The sequence below is a fragment of the Pteropus vampyrus genome, unplaced genomic scaffold, assembly GCF_000151845.1.
Source record: "Pteropus vampyrus isolate Shadow unplaced genomic scaffold, Pvam_2.0 Scaffold6, whole genome shotgun sequence".
Lineage (NCBI taxonomy): Eukaryota > Metazoa > Chordata > Mammalia > Chiroptera > Pteropodidae > Pteropus > Pteropus vampyrus.
In genome coordinates this window covers 3,331,734-3,337,985 of record NW_011888787.1, presented here as the reverse complement: position 1 = coordinate 3,337,985, position 6,252 = coordinate 3,331,734, and the positions used below count along the sequence as shown (strand labels likewise).

Genomic DNA, 6,252 nt, shown 5'->3' with positions numbered 1-6,252 from the left:
CAGTAGCTTGCTTCACAATATCTTATGTTGGAATGCTAAAGCCTCTCCTGGACTGGCCTCAAATCAGGCGGCTATCTGGGAGGTTTTGGAAGACTCCTTAATCTTCTCCCCCAGGGAGTTAAACTCAGAAGCCTACAGAAGCCAGGCTGACCCATAGCTTCAGCAAACCATGGCCGTTGGGAATGAAGGTCCAGTGTTGCCTGATCTCACTTTTCAAGAAAAGCAGGAAGTTCAGATGTTCATTGAATTCATCCTAATTTTTTTCCCCCCCATTGGAAACTAGCGTTTAAAAACACATGAAACCCTATGGGAGACAACAACACAAAATTTACTTGTGGTCTACGGCCATGCCACCCTGAACACACCCTATCTCATCTGATCTCAGAAGCTAAGCAGGGTCGGGCCTGGTTAGTACTTGGATGGGAGACCACCCAGGAAGACCAGGTGCTGCAGGCGTTAAAAAAAAATATTATTTGTGGATGAGATATATCCAGTGGTTCTATCGGTCCGAGATCTCCAGACCTACTGTAGCTGTATTCGAAGGCTAATTTAAAACCACGAGTGACATAAAGTTACCAAAAAAAGGTAGGGGAGGGGGGATCTTAGCCAGGTTCTCTGGAAGAAAGCTAGGGTGAGGCATTTTGGGCAGAGCCAGCCTGACACTTGGTGCTCAGGAGCACGGATGTTAATTGCTCTTACTGCACTTAGAAATGCCAAGTGGAAAGAGCAAAGCTCCCCACCCCGCAAAACAGCCGCTAAACAATCCTCCTGACAGCAAGCTTCCTTCCCGATGATTATGCTCCCACACAGGCGAGGATCCCCAGAGCCGAAGCCTACGAATAGCTTACACAGGATACCATCTGTCTTTAAAAAAAAAAAAGTCGATTATTACATCTTGAGATCAGGGTGGAGATGGGTAGGTGCCTAAGGCTTTCCCCACAGGTGGGTGCTCAGAACCTGAGGGGCACCCTCTAGCATTGGATCGCCCCCCACCCCCACCCCCTACCATGGACCTAGGAAGACATGTTAAATCCAGAGAGAGAAATAAGATTCTATTTAGCTACCACTCTCCTTCCCACACAACCCCCCAGAGCTGTGCTGGCTTATTCTCTGGCTGACGGAAAACAGAGAAGGATGCCTGGGTTTGCGTCCCAGTGACACATAAACTCTGGTCAAGGTACTTCACCTCTCTCACCCTTGCATCCTCATTTGTAAACGGGGGTAGGTAACAGTAGCACCTGCCTCACAGTGAGGTGGTAAGGGTTAAATGAGCTGCTCTAAAGAAAGAACTTAGCAAAATGCCCGGAACATAATACTCGGTACTCACTAGCTATTCGCTTCACTCACATGAACCGCATACTGTCTGAGGAGCAGAGAATCGGAGCCAGAAACTCTGGCTTTCGGTCCAGGCTCTGCTGCTTCTGCCGTCTTTTGACCTCTCCGGACCCAATTTTCTTCTTCTGTAAAATGACTGCGGTTTGACTAGCCAGGAGGTTCCAAACTGGCCGTACGTGAATTAATCCAGAAACATTAGAAATGCAGATTCCCAGGCCCTATCTGGAATTCTCGTTTCCAAACATCGGTGTGGCACTGGACGCGGGGGGGCTCTTGCGGCTCAAAATTTTGTGGTGGGTTTTCACAAATTCATGATCCCATCTGCTCTGTTCAAGTCGACTTCTGATTTTGATTGATAGGTCCCTCGACTATATAGCTCGTCGCCTGGATCAAAAGATTTAGAAGAACTCTGCTTTTGCACCAATATTCCATTCTGAAGTTAGTCCCGACTGTGGTCAAGAGGCCCCACTATCCTTCCCACTCCAGCCCTGAACCTTTCATTGCTCTCCATTCCTCTTTTCCAAAATCTCAGCAAATTCTCATTTTTTTTTTTTTTTGACCCAACAGCAGACTTAGAACCTCTTCTGACACTCAGCTCTGGCTCACTGCCTGTGCTCCTCCATCCACATGCCCTCTACGTTTGCTAAAGAATGGGCATAACCCAGAGCCTGTGGGTAGGCAGGGATTTTGAGCTCAGGCTGAATGCCATGACGCCTGTCATGTTGGACTGGCTTCTGTGAGTTCACTTGGCCAACCCCCAAACTCTCTCTCTCTCAACGTCCCAGGGCAGCTTTCAACCTGTTGTCCAGGTGGAGGATTCTTAAGAATTTGACTTGGCCTCTCTGGTGAAAAAGAAAAACATGCTAGTTTGATCCTCGAGCTTCTGCCCTCACACAGGAAAAGGCGTGTTGCCATAGATCTGGGATTCTAAGAATTCAAACGACCATGAGGCTTCTAGCAAAACAGAGCCTTCTGGATGTGAGCGTGCTCTTTCTGAGACATCTGCTACCCCACCGATCGCCAGGGCCGTCTGGCCGGATCCGGCTGGCATGTGGCCTCTTTCTGTGAAAGAGTGCAAAGACATTGGCAACTATAACCCAAATGTACGTGAGCCTGGCTGATGGTTTCCACGAGTTCACTTAGAAGTTAATTATTTGGAACTCAGAACATATTTTTCCATAACAGTAATATAATAAATGGTGATCATGTTTCCAGGCTGACACACAAGTCTACTTAACCCTTAATATGCTTAAAATGCTATATATTTAAGAGGGAAAAGGCAGTAAACCAACAATACAGTTGAAACACTAGTGATTAAATTATACTGAAAAAATGACATCGGGGCAAGAATTTTTTTCCTTTGAAAAAAAAAATTAACAAATACTCAGTTAGCATAAAGCATCGTTCTACATCCTGAGGCGCTGAAGAAAGCCAGCAAGCTTTCTCTCCTCATGGAGTTCGCATTCTGATTCTCTTTTTCTGTCTATTGTCTGACTTCCCCATGAGATTGTAAGCGGCCTGTGGGCCGGAATCCGGTCTGTCTTGTTCTCTAGTGTATACTCCATGCCTACAGAATATCTAGCATTTGGGATGTGCTCGATATACATTTGATGAGTAAATAAATTGGGGAGACAGACAATAAACAAGTAAGCAAGTAATTATGCCACCCAATTTCAGATGGCGATAAGTCTCATGAAGAAGATGCTATTCTTGACAGGGCAGTCGTGAAAGGCCACCGTGAAGAAACGATACTTGCACGAAGGTCCGAATGAGGAATCGAGTCACAGAAGAAATGGGGGAAGAAGGACTGCTGCTTTTGGTCATCTTGGACCAGGAAATTTGGCCCCATGTCCCCACTGTCAACTGAAATACCAATAAGGGTAACTACGCTTACTATGTTCAAAGAAATAAAATTTGAACTTGAACATTTTCTCGGAGAAATCGAAACTGCGCCAAGATCTTGGGGAAGAGCTTTCCAGGGTCAGAGGGAAACGAGGCAGAGGCCCTGAGGCAGGAGTGAGCTCGGCATGTTTGAGAGACAGAAAGTCCGTGTGGCGGGAGCAGAACGCAGGAGACAGATTGGGAGAGGGTGGCTTCAGAAAGCAAGGCGAAGGCCAGATCTTTTGGATCTTATGAGAATTTGGGTTTTCTTCCAAAATAAATGGGAGTCGAAGGAAGCCATTGGATAGGGCTTAGAGCATCAGAGCGGCAGGACTTAAACTATATTTTTCAAAGGCCAGTCTGACTGTTGTATAGGAAATAGGCTACGGAGAAATAACAATAGAAGCAAGGAGACGATTAGAGGTTATTGCAAGGCCGAGGGGAGAGGTAATGGAGGCTTAGGCTAGGGCGGTGGCAGTGGAGGCGGTGGGAAGTGTACTCGGGGCGTACTTTGCAGAGGGAGCTGGCAGTACTTCCTGTTGGCTCAGACATGGGGTGTAAGGAACAGGTCAGAATATCTCCCCACCCCAATGTACTCTGTGTGGCCCCGTTCTCCCCCGCCTGACGTGGTCTCTATGTCCCTCTCGGCAGACAATTCCTTAACTGGCACTTTCGGCCCCGTCCTTTTTTCTGAGTTTTACACCGATAAAGCCAACCGCCTCTTGAAATGTCACCAGACCTTAGGTTGAACATGCCCAAGACTCAGCTCCATATTTTTCTCTCTAAACGATTTTTTCCTCCTCAATTTCCTATCTCAGTTAACGGGTTCGCTTTGCACTCAATCCTAGAAGCCAGAGCCTTTGGATTCATTCTGGACGTCTCACTTCCCACATCCAGTCGGTCCCTGGGGCTGCCAATTCTACCTCCGGGACGTCTTTCGACGCTTTCTGTTTTCATGGCTCTGCCCTAGCTCAGGCTTCGTTACCTCTTTCCAGGCTATCGGTGTGGTTCCCCACGTGCTCACCCAGGTGGCGGGCTCCCCCCCTTCCCATCTGCCCTTCTGAAGTGTACTCTCAAGAGCAAATGTGACCCCTCTGGAGCTGCCAGTGGCTTACAGAAGATTCAAACTCCTTCCAGGGGGTTAAAAGCATCACCCTCCACCCCGGCGCCCGTCACTCTCGATGTTTCTCCAACGTTCTATGCTCTCGATTCTTCCCGCTTTGATCTGGTCTCATCCAGTTGCCCATGGTTTCCTGAACATGCCTTTATACACGCTGTTCTTCTGCCAGGTCTGCCTCTTCTCCGTCTACTACCCATGGACTTGGCGAACTCCCACCCTCCTTGTAGGAGCGACCGAAGCATCAGCTTTTCTGTGAAGCGCCCCTCTTCTCCCTCCCCTGCCTGCCTCCTCCGGCCATCAAGCTAATCATCTGTGAAAGCTCTATACTTAGACCTCTAGGGTAATGCTTTCTCACTGATTCGGGTAATTAGTTTACGTGTATGTTTTACCCGGTGAGTTCCCCGAGGTCAGACTGCCTGATACAGCTGCCTTCTGCTCCCCGCACTGTAACTGTACCTGGTACCTAGCAGGCACGCCGCTAAAGCTTGACGGAGAGAATGAAGGTGTGGTTAAGTGAACAAACACCTGGACTCCACCCTCAAGCCCACAGACTGCACCCCAGTCCCTGGGCTCTGGAAGCTGCAGCAGCCAGGGGGTGTGGACGTTTCATGAGCCCCTTGTGGGTGACTGAGTCCTCGGCATAGCGGACTCCGAACAGCCCTGGACAGATGGTTTATACAAACAAGCAGGAAGTCCATTTTTTTGTTTCTACTTATACCCAAGAGCCGTCATTACTGACCACTCTCTTTCATTCCATCTACAAAGGCCCCTGGCGAGGGACATCTTCTCTCTACCCCCATTACTCATCTCCCTGAGACCCCCAAATCCCACCCCTACCCAGACCTCCTGGCCCTTGGAACCTAATCAGGGGCAGCATCTCTGCTGAGGCTTTAAGTAAATTTGGCAGTTTTTAGGAGCTCACACGTCTGCCTTAAGTTTACAACACAAATTATTACACATGGACATTAATCAGCTTCTTTCTTAATCACTCGTCATTTCTATGACCCCTCCGCCTTCATCTTTCCCTTCTCTTCCTCACTTATAATTTTCCATTTATGAAAGAGGGAGTGCGGGAGAGCAGAAAGGGAACAAGAAGAAGTAGGAAAAGAGAAATTGAGCAGGAAAAGAAGGAAAATTGGGAAGAGGAAGGAATGAAAGAAGGAGCAGAAGAGAAAGAAAAGAAAGGAGAGAGACACAGAAAGAAATGGGAGAGAACAGAGGGCAAAGAGAGAAAGTGAGAGAGAAAGCAAGAGAGAGGAGAAAGAGAGAGAGAAAGGAAGAAAGAGAGAGAGAGAGAGAGGAAGGAAGGAAGGAAGGAAGGAAGAAGAAAGAAAGAAAGAAAGACAGGCAGGAAGGCAGGAAGGCAAGAAAGAAGGAAGGGAGAAAGAAATCCTTAAATTACGTAACCACACATGTGGCTATGAAATATATCTGAAGTATTTCTACTTAAACAGCAGGGCCCCCGTGGCAGATATTAAATATTTAATTGACTGGAGAAACCAATCACAGAACAAAGCCCCCTTTCTTTGTGAGCTATCATATGATAACACGAACACGGTAGTTGCTATTTTCCTCCAGACCCTGTTAACCACAGCCATCTATCTTGGTCTTAGACTGCTAGGAAAAAAAAAAAAAAAAGTTAAAAAAAATCTGTGCATGCGTGTATCAGTCACAAGACCAAAGTAGCCTACATTGCAACAACGGCCGACCTGTGGGATTCGGCGGGGCCTCTCCCAGCCCACTCCTGGCTGCCAGATGTCAGACAGTCAGCGGTTCCCTTTCATCCTCACCCACCGCAGAGCCATGTCACCCTGTGTAGCGGTGGAGATTCACAACCACTTCTGAACCCCACCCGAGATCTGAGTGAGGCCAGCTGCTGGGGAGGGGGATGAGCAAAGCCGCCTGGGAATGGATTT

The 6,252-nt window shown here is 47.9% G+C and overlaps 1 pseudogene; it reads left to right on the top strand.

Moving 5' to 3' along the window:
• Positions 1-337: 337 nt before the first annotated feature.
• LOC111745585 lies at positions 338-456 on the top strand (annotated as a pseudogene).
• The last annotated feature ends 5,796 nt before the right edge of the window (positions 457-6,252 follow it).